Source organism: Phasianus colchicus, chromosome 1 (assembly GCF_987193195.1).
Source record: "Phasianus colchicus chromosome 1, bPhaCol1.hap1.1, whole genome shotgun sequence".
Taxonomy (NCBI): domain Eukaryota; kingdom Metazoa; phylum Chordata; class Aves; order Galliformes; family Phasianidae; genus Phasianus; species Phasianus colchicus.
In genome coordinates, this window is record NC_143436.1 from 103,075,164 (window position 1) to 103,091,647 (window position 16,484).

The following is a 16,484-nucleotide window of genomic DNA, read 5'->3' on the forward strand; positions in this document are numbered from 1 at the left end:
TTCTGTTTTTATTTCATTTCTGATGTGCTTTACTACTGTGTTTTGTTTGTTGGATTGTTTATTTTTTCTTTTTAGGAAAATGAGGGGAGCTATGGGATAGAACTTGATATTAGGGTTAAAAGTGAGAAATGCAAGAAAGTTATAAATATATACAGAAGAACAGATGTAAGATTTTTATTTATTTATTTATTTTTAATGTACTCTTTGTCTTCAGGCACTGATCCTTGAATTGAACCTTTAAGTGCAAACAAAGTTGAAAAACTATGTCCTTTTCAAGGTCATCTTCTATGTCCCTGCAACTTCTTTAGTGTATCGTGAGGTAGATCTGAAAGAACTTCAGTTAGGATGTTTCAGATCTTACCATTTATTAAAAGTAAATATAATTTTTAAACACTACTTAAGAGATGAGGATCTCTCCTGTGGTCAGGAATCTGACTTCAGAGGGGCATGAAAGAAGCCAATTCAAGAATTTAATTATCTTGGTTACAGCTTGAAAGGTTTCACATGAATCACAGCATGTCCTGGAAACACTGGAAACTATTTCCAGAGTAGAACATATGAAACTATAAGTATACATAATTCAGAAAGAGGCTGGAGGGACAGCCAAGGAGACTTAATTTCTGGTAAATTACTTGCAGGAAATAAATTATCAAATGTTAGCATTAGAGTTTAAAGATAAAATGTGTTTGTACAGAAACCAAGTGTTGTTAATAGCTTAGTAATTACTTTCCTTTCTGAAATCTGAAGTGCTAGTATGTAGTGCATCATGAACTTTATTGTTATTACTAAATTATTAGGGTATATAATTACAAAAAAGTATATGTAAAGTCATCAGAGTTTAAGAGTATAAGAGAGACTCTTTTATTACCACCTCATTAGAACACCGCAAAGAAGCATCCTCAAATGAAAGGATGTGACTGGGGAAAAACAGAAACAGGCTCATTAATCTCTTTTAAACAAGCTAACTAAGACTTTATGTCTGATAAATTTCTTTATCTCTGCAACTACAGCTATTTAAAATGATAATTCTTCATTTGCAAAGAAATTACCTGTGGTAAACTGCTAAATAAAGTCGAATACAGGTATAATGACCAGTTTTTTTCCCTGCCCCTTTCAGCAGCATAGCTTCACTTCCATCTCTTCCAAAAAACAACTAATTTAATGATTACAGAAAGTCAGAAGGATTAGTTAATGGAGGAAATAAATCAGCAACGTTATTAGAGCATGAGATCAAGAATATTGAATGTAAAACAGAACCCCTATATTATGTTAGTCTATTAAAATGAATAGACTTATCAAAGTCAATGGAAAGATGGGCATAAATAATCCTTTTCCAGAATTAAGTCCTCAAATAACTCTTTTATTGTGTCTGAATGTAATGATAATATTGAAAATCTAGTTGTACTGTAGTGTTTACAGCTCCTTTGTTATCTTGTTAATATTTAACTAGTCTTATTAAAGCTGGTCCAATCTTATTCCAAAAATGTCCTAAGCCTTTGCTTATGTCTGTCTTTAGATATGAGGTAAACTGGATTTGCCCCTTTAGCAAGGGGCTTGGATTAGAACATCAACCTGTGATTCTGTCTTGCTTCTGTTGTTACAAATTTCTATTTCTTCTATGCAACTTGTCATTTTGTGTTCAAGGTATTTCACTTGGAATATGATAATTTAGTAAGCCAGAACAAAATGTTTGGATGTGTTGTTTTATTGACTCGTGACTGGGATTAGACAAACACAGCTGTATTGATAGGATCTGAAGAGATGTACGTAAAATCTGAAATGAGATGCATAACTATGTAAATCTCAAAGCTGACAAGGTAGCTAGTTCTGATGTCATGATTATATAATAAGCAACTTTTATCACAGTGCAGTACTCATGCAGTATTGAGTTGCTTAATTTCTTCATCTATTTAAAAACAAAGGAGCAATGAATGGCAGATTGCTAATGGTGCTGTAAATAATTTAGTGTTGTTGGAACAAAAAAGTTTTCTTAAATGCATGGTATAGTCAAAGAACTGTCATGAAAGTATACTTTAATATTTACAAATATTGAGGGGTTGGAAAACCAAGTATATCCTGAAACTCTCAGAAAATTACAGAAGATCTGTTATTATATAGCCTTTTGTATAACATGCTTTGCTATATTCTGATGTCTTAGAGTTGGGCAGTTTACTGGAGGGAAACCTGCAACTTGTTCTTGCCTTCTGTAACTTGCAGTAAATAAAAAAACCAACCTGAATGTTATCCTCTGTAAGTAAAGACTGGCAGAGCTCAAACTATTTGACTGTAGTACCATTTTTGTATTTTCAGGTGGATTTGGTGCAATATTATTGCTTTTCTTTTGATTGCATAATGATGGGTTGTTATCAGATACGTCTCCATGGTTTTTGTTAAAAATGGTAATAAAATGGATTTGTCCTTGTTTTGTATGTCTTTAACAAAAAGACTTTGTCATATAAGTCATCATAAACTATTTTTACAGTCAGTTGGGAAAAATAGAACGTGATTCATGTGACCTGTTTCAACCATTTATGTAGAGTTAGATAAATTGTGCCCAGAGGTTATACTTTTCCTTTCTCTAAATTGAACGTAGGTGACTAGCTTAAGTGAAGATGTCTGTACTGTTAAAAATCTGAAACTTAGGGAAGTGAATCCTGCCCCAGATTTCTTCATGCTGAATGATGCGATGTAAGCAAAAGCTACTGTGTGGTTGTGGGCCAGCAATGCTTTCCCCTTTTCTTGGTTAATTATCCATCTGATTTGTCATGTGAAAACAAGAGAAGAAATCAGAGGAGTAAAGGATAGTTTTTTTAGTAAAATGGGTTGTTGGTGCCTATATATATGACTTGAAAGAATTAATCTTGTGTAGGAAAAAAAATGTACAAATAGCTTCATGCAAAATTCCAGTTCTATGGAGAATTATTTCCAGTGTTCCTTACTGCTTTATTTTTATTTTTATTTTTATTTTTATTTTTATTTTTATTTTTATTTTTATTTTTATTTTTATTTTTATTTTTATTTTTATTTTTATTTTTATTTTTATTTTTATTTTTATTTTTATTTTTATTTTTATTTTTATTTTTATTTTTATTTTTATTTTTATTTTTATTTTTATTTTTATTTTTATGTTTGCATAGATACCTGAGGTGATAGTGTTGACAAAGATAATCATTGGACTTGGTGTGGTGGGCTGATATATAAAAACATGTTTTGGAGAACAGGGAGGGTAAAATCTGTCCAAGCACACATTCTCCTCTATTCCCTTTGTGTTCATCTTCAAAGTAGTTATTTTGCTTTATCCACAAACTTTGAAGATGAATTTAGATTCAGTCCAGTTAAGAGCTTGGACATGCCAAAGGAATAAAAAAATTGGAAGTTTTAAGAAAGAAAAATTTTAAGAATGATAATGAAACAGTGAAGATTAGCCATTAGAGAACAGGAAAGCTACACAGAGCATTCTTTTGTAGAGAATTTTACTTTCCCATATTTACACTTACACTGCTTAATCTACTGTGTCTGTTCCATGTAAAAATTTCCTTACAATGTCTGAAGATTCATAACTTCTGAGTTCTGTGTTAGGAAAAAATTGCATTCTTTAAATTAATATGCTGTAGTATAAGGTATGCCTGGGGGAAGCCAGATCAGAAATGTTGAAACAAACTGTTTCTGAGTGGCTGTTGGACTGCTGTGGCAAAAGTGTCTTGAAATGAAGAAGTGCTGATCAGAAAAATCTGAATTTGGGATGTGACACTGGATGTATAGTTCAGGAGCTGAATGCATAGCATTAATAATGATTGTAGCCTGGAAGAAAGCAAATAAAATGGTTGTGGTAAAAAGTGATATGTTAAAGCAATACAGTGTTGACAAAATCTACTAAGTGCGTGCTCATTAAGAAACACTACACACAATTTTCAGAACTGGGCTGTTAGTGTATAACAAAGAAGCTTGGTTGTTGAACTACAGGACAAGAAGAAGAGATAAGAGGATAAAAAACTGTGAATGATTAACACATATAAAGGATAACAGTCATTAATGCACTACATTATGTTCCTATAAAAACTGGAGAAAATACTGATTTTAATGAGTTTTGACAAAGTCAGAATTTCAGTTGAGTAGTGAACTATAGTTTCTGTAATAGATAATCTTATGTCTAGATGTGTGCGATTACTGTTGCCTTCCATGTAGACCAGCATACCTATAGAATAACATGATGACATCATTGCTGTATAATCATTCTGTGATGAATGGGAGCATATATTCTCAAATTTAGCACAAATACTTTTGACTGTAGTATCTGGAGGCTGAAATTAGTGAAGTCCTGGAGACATAGGTCCAACACAGGTGATCCAAGTCAGAATTTAGGTTTTTGAACTATTTTTTGAGTGGCTTCAAAGCATCTTTTTTTTTTTTCTTCCCCTTTGAATCTAAATACATTCTTATCTTGGGGATATAGAGTATGGGAGAAAATGATTTGCTGCTTATCAGTATTTGTGATGGGCTCTAAGAGTGTTTTATTTTTTCTTGGCCAAACAGTTATAGTGTGTATGTTGCTATTCTGGCACACTTTTAACAGGAGAATCTTGCCATGTTGAAGTTAACAATGAAATTTTTGTGTACTTTAAAAATGTTCTTAACCTTGATATATTTCAAACTTTGGAAACAATTTTAAAAAATACATATATTTCATTATGCTGTTCCTCGTATTTTGAAACATAACTAAAGGAATTAAATAAATTTAGACTAAAAGCAGTACATTGTTCTATGAGGAGTATAAGATATTTTTAATTGCTTCATTTCAGTATTTATCAATTTTGCTTAGAAATAGGCCAACATAAAAATGAACTTTTTCTTTTTTGGCTTGATGGACAATCTCCAGAAATTCCAGCAAAAAGTAATTTTTGTTAGGCTCACCTTTCTAATGGGTAGATTTCAGTTAATACATAGTCATTGAAGATATGTTTTAGAATTCCAGAGTGCTCGCTATAAAGTTGGGGCTGTTGTTTCAGGTATAATGTAAAGCAGTCTCTCTTGAGAGTGTTATGCTTCACTGAGGGAACCAGTGATGATAAACTAATCTCAGGATTTGGAAATCCTAAACGTAACTAAACTAAACTAAAATCGCATTTGCATCCGCTCTTTCCATCTTCATTTTCCACACATCTGGGAACTGACTTCAGTGTATAACAGTCATGTAGCTGCCAAAACAAATTACCAGAGGAAGCATGTTAAGTTGGTCCTTAAAAAATCTGCAAGATATTTTTAGCAATCTTTATTAAGACTTCTTTCAGCTGTGCTGAACAAAGAAGGACCTAGTGATGCGAAGTGAAGCTAATTCTCAAAGATCTGAGGAGAAAATGAGAACTGCCAGAATGAAAAAGGAAGCTCACTCTGGAGATCTATTTTCAGGTTGATGGAATTGTTTAAAAGATGCTAAATTGAGGGAGATTTCTCCTATGTGTTGGTACTTCGAATTTAATTCCCAGAGTCAAGCATGCTCCAGAGTGCATCATGTTGGAACCTGTTGCCTTGTCTTCTGTCATCCCAGTTTCCTCTGTTCTCTGACATTGTGCTGGACTCTAATGCAGAAAAGTTGCAGATTCTGTTGCCCTCTGCCTGACACTTGCTTTTTCATAGAAGTTATCAAATGAAAAAGCAAGGGATTCTCTGTTTGAGAGAAATGACAACTGCTGTGATTAGAATAGGTTGGGAGAAATGGACATAAGATCAGGTTTGCTCTCAAAGAATTTGAGAGATTCAAAGTATTGTCCACTAAGAAGCATATGCTTTCTCTGAGCACTGATATCTCCAGGTTCAATCCCAGTTTCCTGGGAAGGATAAGTCAACTTCTGAATTAATCTCTATAGATTCCCAGCAATCACAGAATCATAAAATGGCCTGGGTTGAAAAGGACCACAATGATCATCTGGTTTCAACCCCCCTGCCATGTGCAGGGTTGCCAATCACTAGACCATGCTGTCCAAAGCCACATCCAGCTTGGCCTTGAATGCCTCCAGGGATGGGGCATCCACAACCTCCTTGGGCAACCTGTTCAAATGCGTCACACCCTGTGAGTGAAAAAATTCCTCCTAACATCTAACCTAAACCTCTCCTGTCTCCCGTCATCTAATCTAAACCTTCCCCCTTGTCCTATCACTATCCACCCTCGTAAACAGCCATTCCCCCTCCTGTTTATATGCTCCTTTCAAGTATTGGAAGGCCACAGAGAGGTCTTCTCTTCACCAACAATCCCAGTTCCCTCAACCTTTCTTCGTGGGAGAAGTGCTTCTCAATCAATTGGTGCTGAGGGCTTTTGTGAAAATACCTTATGCTAGCTCCTCTTTCAGCAGGCTATTAGCTAGGGTCTAAGTAACCCTGGGAAAGAAAGGCAGCAGGATCTATGACTGTGTGACTTGAGGTTATCTTGCATATTGAAACAATGAAGGGAAAATCACCAAGAAACAATGTTCAAGGAATTGGCTTTTTGAATTAGTGCATACTTTTCAGGAGTGTGTTTATAAAGCAATTTTAATTATTAATTAAAAATGTCTTTCCTTAAGTAGGAAAAGTTTTTAATTGAAAGAAAGTTTTATTCCAAAATACAGTCTGATTTTTGTCAGAAAATTCATGTTTTGATGAAAATTGAACTTCAGGTATCACTTACCTTTGTTCTTTGTTTCCCCAGCTGCACTTTGTCTCCCCTGCTGCGATACTGCTCTGCAGGAAAGTTCACAGCCAACAAGGACTGTCAGATTGCCTTGTAACAGACATAATTTTTTTTTTTTTTTTTTTTTTAGTTTTCCTTTTATAGTAGAAATTTCTTATACCTAACATATTTCTCTTAAAGTCCCACACTTTTCCTAACATTGTCTACAGGGCTGTGGAGAGACTTTGCTGATCTTCTGGGGTGGGAGCTGGGATTTAGCACCTGTTTCATAGTACAGGGAATGAGAAAGCAGCATTCTCTACCCCCTCCCTACATGAAGCACCATAATGTATGAGGGTACTTCTCTGGTGCTGATCTCATACTGTGAAAGCTGCCTTACAACATAATCAATTGCTGAACTAATGATAAATATAGCAGTTGTGATAGGAGCACACTGCTTTTAAGCCTCTCACAGGCTGTGCATACCTAACTCTTCTGCACAGCTTTGCAGAATATTTTCTGAAGAATATCTGGCAAGAAGCCTGGATCTCTGGTAGGAGAAGCAAATGAGCATAGGGTTTTCTACAGGTGTCTTTGAGGTAGAAGTATATGGAAAATGAATGTAAAGTATTCAGTGTTTACCTTGAAAACTTATTTTCTTTTAATTCTTAGTGTCCAGGTATTAAAGATAGTTTCCTAGTTTATTTTTACTTAAAGATGAGCTTTTTCCTTAGAGAAATATCTTCTTGCATATGATGATTGTTCAAAAACATTATTCAGTACAGATATGAATAAATAAACTGAAAAAGGAGGCATCTACCGGTTTCATTCAAAAGTGTCAGTGAGTTTTATATTCTTTAGCATTCATAAGCAGCTGATCTGCCTTTATCTGCAACAGTTGATGATTCAGACTTTTTCACTATTCATTAGATTGGCTTTCTACATATGTGCTTTGGATGATGGCTAGGAGTTTGTGCCAGTAATTATTTCATTGACAGTGATAAGGCTGACTTCTCACACTTCTCAAACAGAAAAGCAGAGGAGGGTTGGGAATTCAGTCTTAATTACTGTAAGAAATTGGGCTTTAAGTTGTGAAAAAGTGCTTATAGCTAGCTTATAAAGCTGTTACCCTTTACCTGTCTATTACAGCACCATTTCCTTCTCCTGTAGTACTCGTATTACAGTCCCCTCTAATAGAGTACATTCAGTACGACATTATGTGTCTTTTGGTCTGATCTTTATCTTCTTCCCCTGCCCTTCTTTCTTTCCTTTCTTCAGCTTTGCCTGTAACCATTCTTGAAGTATTAAATGATATTTTCAGTAATTTGGAGATGTTATCTGAATGTATTCCCATATTAAAGGAATGAATGTATTTGGAATTAAATGAATGCATCAATAATCTTTGCATCAATTTTTTGAGTGACTACTGAGTGACAGTTGTTGATACTATCACTTAATGATGAAATTAAAGTATTTATATTTTCATCTTAATTTTGATATTTTATGGTAGGAGGTGGGACTGATGTATCAGATAAGAAAATTCGTCCTTCAGAGGAAGAGAATATGACCAGTAAATCCAAGTCTATAATCGAGAATTACCTTACTTGGCTAGTCTTCATGCATGGCAAGTTTGTTTTCTTATTTTCTCCTGACCCCCATACCATTCTCCTTCACTTACAATAAATATGTAAATAACAAATATGTAAATTTATCGTACACATTTTTAGTTTTCTGCTAAAAATGAAAAGACGACCAGTCTTTTTTTTTTTTTCCCCTCTACATTTAAAGCTACATTTAAAGTCAATACTGGATTAGACCTTCTGCTATTCAGATCATTATTTTGTTAAGTCCTTTTGAGGAGGGCAGCATACTGCAATCTCTCTTCCTTCACTTAAAGTGGATGTTAGTTTCAAAATACTGCAGATGGCACAATGAATATTCAATGAGAAGTTTGCCTGTGACACCTACATCTCCTGTAGAGCTTTCAGACCGTCTTTAAAAGCTGACAGAGGAATGGTATTATGTGCCTGTAAAAGCAATGAGTTTCATTTAAGAAGATATATATTAAGGCTGTCATGGATGGCCTGATTAATGTAGCACCTCAGTGAATTTATTATTTCCCATGAAGCAGCACCAAGCAATATTTTATGTCAAAAACACATATCAGAATTGATCCTCCTGTTAATGCCACAGTTTTATGGCTAATCTTCTGATTCTGTCAGCAAAATGGGTCTTATTTCTTAGTTGGAATTTTTATGTTTGAAAAAGTTTGAAGCTGTGTTTGTGTTACTACAGAGTTGCTCTGTAACTAAGTGGAATACATTGAGTTTTATCAGGAATTAGTGAAGTTCAGACGTACAACCATGAAGATGAAATTGGTCACACTGTTTTTAATCTGCTTAATCATTAGGATTCTTCAGAGGTAGCTGGATATCATCTCTAGCACATACATAAGTATTGCCAACCGACTGCAGAACCAAAGAAAAACAGTGCAGAATAAGAAACTAATATGTTATATGCAATTTAGTAAATGCCTGATTAAGCACAAAGTGTCAAGGACTCCCACTACAGTAACTAGGTCTTCTTGTGCGATGTCCAATTAATAAATACATATATATGTATAATTATATATGTGTGTATATTCATATTCTTATTCTTCATAGATAAAAAATCAGATGCACATAATCTACATGGAGACTAACAGCTTGATAACTGAGGAAGAGATAGTGAAGAAAATTTTTTCATCTGCTCAGGAGAATTAGCTAAATTGCCTTCAACAAGAAGTTATCATGGGCATAAATGAATCTGAAAACCGCTGATACGTAAAGTGTTTCCTTCTTTGAATCCTAGTTATAAGGTCTAGTAGATGGGGGACACTGTCTCATGGAATGATATTTGGTATTTACCAAAACCTGATTATTTACAGTGTTGACTGGTTTATTAGAGACGAGCTCTCCCATGTCTTCAGTGAAAGCCAGTGGGTTACTAAACAGTTTGTAGCTTAAGTTTTTTAGGTGAAAAACTTAGAGTTATAACAAATTATCTTTTTTTTTTTTCCTTCTTCTTCTTATTTCTGGAATCCTCATTCACAGCTTTGCTAAACTCTACATTACTCAGTTAGCTGCTTGGTAGAGGGATACTCCATCTAGTTCAGAAAGCAGGAACAGCTTAATTGTGATAGAATGGAGTTTCTGTCCAGGAAGAATGGTTAGATGCTCTGTGTTGTTTTCCTTCCTGAACCTCATTCATTGCCATCTGCCACTGATCAGAGAGGGATAGGGAACAGAGATGAGTATGGTTTTTCAAACTCTTCTTTTTGACTATGGTGCTTGTGAATGGTAAGGGAGATTTCTCATTTGCTCAGGACTTTCACATCTAAAACTGTTTATCTTTTTGTCATATGATAAAGCATCAGAAGATATATTATTAGAATGGAACTGCTTGTGTAACCTTAACTATAGCTGTAAATATAGTCGTGTTTATGTTCAGAGACTATAAGCCATTTCCAGAATACCCTCAGTAGCAATTCTGTGAAATTATACTTATTTGTTTGTTGTGCTGTTGAGAGTATGAGGAACTGTTTATGCTTTGTAGCAAAAGGGCTTTCTGTTTTCTGTCATTGCCCTCCAGACTGGTGTGCATGGTTATGGTGATTTGCTACTGCCAAACTGATGTTTCAGACTGAAAAATGAACAGATTTCATTTAATGTTATAAATGTATGTGGGTGATGGGAGGCAGGAGGGGAGGGGGAAGGGTGTTCCTGTTCCATTTTTTTAATGTTCTTGGCATAATTTGATAAATAGTAGTTGATTGGAAAATACTGCTACAGTGCATGGAATCTCACTGAATAGTGGTCATTACCTGAAAAAAATAATCTATTTGCTTCAAGAAGTAAGAAGGAATATATTCCAGTCACGAGATCAGATAAGAATACAATTCTCTTGAGGTCATGAGGCAAGTATGGTTAATTTATTTTTTTTTTTCTTAACATATTGAACTAATTAGATGCTGTTAGGAATAGAGCTTAACCTCATGGTGGCAAGTCTGTTTAGGTTATAGATGTAAAGAGTCCAAGAATAATAACAGTGGTTTTCATATGCATTAATCTGTATGATAAATTAATGATTATATAACTTAAAGCTGTTTTTTTCTTCTTTTCTACATTTTTTGGTATTACATGTTCTCACTTCTTGTCTTTTACTTACATAGGTACGTCACAAGTATAATTTAAGAAAAATGCAGCTTTTCAGAACTACAAATAATTTTTTCAGGAATTTAAAGCATATCATCATTTCATAAGTATGGGAGGAATAGATTCAAATATTGCTAGTTATTGTTAGAGCAGAAGTGGTTAAATTGATCATCATAAAAGGACTTATAAATATTATTGTATAAATGAAGACACCACCATCAGTGTTAGAAATCAATGAGTTTAACAGGATGAAAGAAAAATAATCATGTGGTTGGAAAAATGATGTATTTTCCATTGCATAGGTTAGAAATCTGTTCCCTGCTCCTTGCCTCTGACCCTAGAAGCATTTCAAGCTTCCAGTAAAGTCATTTAACTCCAGCAAAAACATAAAAAAAAAAAAAAAAAGAAAAGCTTTGCAATTTCACTGAAAGCTTCATTAGTAAAACGTACTTCTTATCTGTACATGCAGGTGGAAATCAGTGTAAAGAATATAAATACATTTTCAATCAATTCTACAGTCAATCCTTCAATTGTTCTGGCAAGACGTTATATAGAGAAGCATATTGGCTCCATCTATTTTTCTTGCACTACAGCATTCAAGCAGCTTGCAGTCTACTAGTAGAAATATGTTCAAATTCTCAAACTGCATTCTCACTGCCTACATCCTGCCTTTCTTGAGGTGGTGTCACAGACATCAGTAGCAAATAGTTGTTCTCTGAAAGTAATGCCTCCTATTTATTTCCGTGGAAATTACAAGAGATACAAAGAGCACAATTACAATATACAATAGAGAAAATTCTGTTTGGCTTCTATAAATGCTCAGCAAATGTCAATTAATGTCAGTGGGTACCATTCTTTTTCTGCATGGAGGAATGCAGTTCCACACCTTTTCTACTTATGCGCTTCCATATCAAACAACGTTTTGTCACCTCTGCTTCCATCTGTCATACAGCAACAAAATGTAGTGGGCTATTGGTGAGAAGGTTCAACCTCTACTGCCATAACACTAACACATTTCTCTGATGTTGTGAGCCAACATAATAAAATAGGAGGCATTACTTTCAGAGCATCCTTCAGAATTATGGCTACAGCAGAGAACAAGAAGGATGAGCACTCCTAGACATTTCCCTGAAAAAAAATTCTTAAGAGCATTTCAGTGATGTGTACCATGCTTGGCAAAATATGTAGTGTAGGGCATCAAGCTGGCTGCTCTCCAGCCAAAAAACAATTCTCATCTCTGCAGTCTTCCTAACTGCAGTTTGGCCCCCCGTGTCCTGTGGTTTGCAGTGCAGATTGCTTTCTGAATGTTAACTGCACCACTGTGTGGGTGGTGGAAAGGCACGCTCCAACTCTAATTTAAGTTGAGACTTGGAGCAGAGATTGCCTCCCACCCAAGTAATATCTAATTTTGTTGCTCTTTATTCTTACAAGTGAAAGCACGGAAACCAGACATATTTACAGAGACAGTCTGAAGTCAATAATTCATTCAGCCTCTAGACTTATATGAAACTTAGTCGCTATCAGCATGTAAATTCATGATGCTGCAACGTATCTGCAAGTAGCTGAGGATCTTCATCTTTAAATTGTCATATATTGGTATAGGCTAATTGAAGATGCCATATCCAATAGGCTGAGGAAGTCTTGCAGCTTTACTTTTAGTCCTCTGGTCCCCAGACGTCCCAGAGTTGCTGCTGGGCCCACCCCTGTGCTGGGGCCAATGGGAGCCATCTGGAACCACCAGGTGCTCACCTCATGGGACAGCACCGACTTTGCCTCATACTGCAGTCCCACAGTGTCCTGTCAACAAGAGGACACCCACACTTCTAAATGGAAATTTATATGATTCTGTGAAACTGGAACTTAATGTTGGCGTTGGAAACAGCATTTTCTTTTAAAAGGGGAAAAAAAGGAATAAAAATGTAAAATAATCCTTGTGTTATGGGTTTCTGCCTCTTCTCTTTAATTGATTAGTGTTAGCATCCTCTATTGACCTAGACAGGCTGAGTCAGATGAGAAGAGGAAAGAGGGATAGTTTAGATAAGTCTGTTGGCATGAGAAACAACAAAAACTGAATGTCACTTAAAGTACTGTACTGAAATGGTATGAAAAAAAAAGAATAACAATGTTATTCCTGGAACTTTTTTCAATTGCACAGAGGAATACCTGCTAGAAAAGAAGAAAAAACATCCACCTATACAACAGCACAGCTTTGATGACCATCTTTGGAAGGATAAAGAAAATCTGGCCTTAATACTCCTAGAATTGGGTCAAACATGTTACGGCTAAACAATGGAAGTGCTGATTAATTACTTCCTAATTCATTTCCATTACCAACTATTTTCTAAAGTTTAATTTCTTAAGAATATATTATAAAATCTGGTATAAAAATAGGGAATCTATAAAACAAATCTCATCTCAGTGATACCTCGCTTCTACTTGAGTTCTTGTTTTGGTTTTATGTACGTAGACACAATTTCTGAAATTTTAATGTAAAATGCACTGAAGCAATCATTTTCTAAACACGTCTTTTTTTTAACTTGTCCTGATTATCTACTTTTTTCTAGAAGTCTTTTATCTCAGGCAAAAAGCTATATTTTCCACACAGGAGATTAGATTTTTGGAGAACTCATGATTTTTTACAACCTTTTGATAAATATGACAATCTGTGTGAGAAATACATCAAAGGAATAGTACTTCGGAATACTGGCATGGTTTTGTTTCAGTACTCTCAAGATTTATTTATTTTTATTGTGCAATGTATTTTTATGTATAAAAGTGCATGCATATGTATGTCAAAAGGAAACTTTATGTATTATTTTTGTTTCTTTTTTAATTCAATAATATTGAAGAAATTAAGTAGTATACAACTGGTGTTGAATAATAGAGAAAAGTAGCTGGAGCAAAAGAAGACATAAAATCAGGAAACTACTAATGGCATGGTGAGATTAAATTAGAAAATCTAATCAGTTCCTTAGCTTTTTAGTCATGCTTGTAAGCCCTAAAAGATGAAACACAAAAATCAGAAAGAGTGTGTATAATAGGAATACTGCTTAAACTCTAATGTACAAGACCAAGAATCACAGCTGAACAGGTACTTGAGCCTGTACCAATGTCAGCTAATCTGCTTTCTCAGGGCTGCAGGTTGTGTTTTTGAAGGCAGTCTTCATAGCACTTCAGCTTCATGAGAGCTCTTTTTTGTCCAGTCCATTGGAGCTACAGAAATGGGTAGAACAACACCTAATCTGTACTCTTGCTGAGCTAAAAAAGACATCTTGATTTATGTAGACAGGTGCGAGGGAATATTCAAATAGAAACACTAAAATAATAGGCACTGAGATCTGTATTGACAGATGTCATTTAATACACAATGCTTTAAGGTAACCTCAAAATTCAATTTTTTTTTGAACCATTTATGGAATAAATCAGTCTGATTTTACGCTCTCCTCTGGGGATCAATGTACAAAATATACTGTTAAGAGAAGATGGTCTGAGCCTTCATCAACAGGTGACCTTTTATTACACTTTCTAGCTGACTTGCTGACAGGTTCATTCTTGCTGCTTAATAGCATAGGATGATTTTTCTTACTACAGACAGCTGCTGTAGTAAACTGTAGAATAATATGTCACGGAAAATCCCACTTGTAGCAAGTAGAGAAGTGATGAATATTTTGCTAATGACTTTTATAAAATATTCTGAAACTAATACAGAAACTGTTCAGCCTTTTCTACTACAGTAGTTTTCAATGCAGTATTAAATCTCATCCACGTCTATTCTTTGTATGATTCATGGAGTATGCCATTCAGGGCCAATGTTTCTATTGTCTCTTTTTGTTTGTTTGTTTTTCAGTAAATATGATATTTGCATTTTCTTTGACATTTGTTAATATGAGCAAAGCTGTAAGAAATAAGTTCCATGTTGTCTAATCAAAACTACTGACTATAAAAAAAAGATATATTTTGTTTTTAAAAGCTCAGTTAAAAAGGCAGTTTTATTGCAGACATCTGCTTCCATTGCATGCAGTATTATTTGTCTTGCATTTCCTCTGTGAAGAATGATGACTGTCTGACAAAGGTTATTTAGAACTGCAGAAAATTAAGAGAGACAATGATTAAGACCTTGGAAAACTTCCACAGTTAAGTAAAACTTAAAAAAGTTTGCCTATTTTAGGAAACAGAGAAGAGTATTTAAAATATGATTAATGTCAGTGTAGCCCACTAACCAATATTTGTGGCAATAAGGGTCTCAGTTCACTGGTCTTTAATTAACATCTCTTCAGGCCTTGACTAGAGCCTTGAGAAAGTGACACTAAACTGCTTTTATTACTCCCAGAGCTATTTCTGCTTGCTTGCAAATGCTGACTCAAAATGGCTTAGCAAAGCAAGGGAGAGAAAACAAGGAAAGAGGGAAGATAGGATGTCATATGCACTTTTCCTAAGGCTTGAGTCTTTCAGTTGCCTTCTCTGAATTGGTGAAGCAACTGTTATAACTACTTAGTTTATTTTTCCTATGCTGTTAGTAGCCCCTTCTCACTTTGCATTTACTGACTCCAAAGCAGCATTTGTATCTATTTCTCTCAGATGACTGAGTCTCAGCCCAGCCATGCTGATGCTTCACAGCCCACTGCCTGTCAGCCAGCCCACCTGGCTGCTTCCTTTACCCTTACGGCTCTTCTGGCATCTTTAATTTTTCAGTGACCTCTGTTTCTGGAAAATACAGTGGTGTCCAGGATCACAGAAACACTTTTATGCCCGAGAAACACTGTAATATGCAATCTCATAATATTTAAGCATGGAAGTTTTCCACTTAACCCTGTATGACATTCCCAGACATCAAGTTGTCTAAGTACTTGAGATATAGTTGAACATAACTATCCTGTCTTGTGCTAATGTGGCTTTATAATTGCCACTTTGTTCAGGAATATTTAATTTCAGTTTTTCTTGACCATTGACTAATACTTGTTATTCAGTTTTAATTTTGTTCATTATGCAGTAGCATGCATATACCTGTTTTCTGTTTCTGCAGGCTTGGTGATCCTTACCTTTTATACTTAAGCATAGCCCAAACGTGCGTATTGTTTGAGATACTGAATGCTTAAGGTGAAGCATAAAAGAATGATGCTGAACTTCTCATCCCCACATTTATTAAAACAAAGGGACACATCTTAGAGCCAAAAAGAAGGGAATAAGAAGGAATATGTAATTAGGGTACAATTGAATCCAAGAATTTAGTCAGATTATTTTTTAAAAAAAGAATTGATATAAATAAGAGATATCACTGGAGTTACAAAATACTACTAAATTCTTATTTTTTCATCTGAAGGATTTTGTACGGGCTATTAATTCATCCTCTCAGCAATAATAACGAGTTCATATTTAAATGTGTGAAACATTCGGCTTCACAGCTCTTTCCTGACTGGTCTGATATTCATTCTAGTATACATTCATTTTTGGAATCTGATTAAGTTTGTGGATTCCACTGCCTCCTGAATGAAAGGTAGTTTCCTAAATCTCCTATGTGCTTTGGCAGTTCCCAGTTCAGCTATTTATTTGTTCTTGCAGAGTGCTGTAAGGATGCACACAAATATTAAAACTTGTTTCCAAGAAGCTAGTGCTGCTGTGTTCTCCTCACCCACATTGCCTCCATCCCC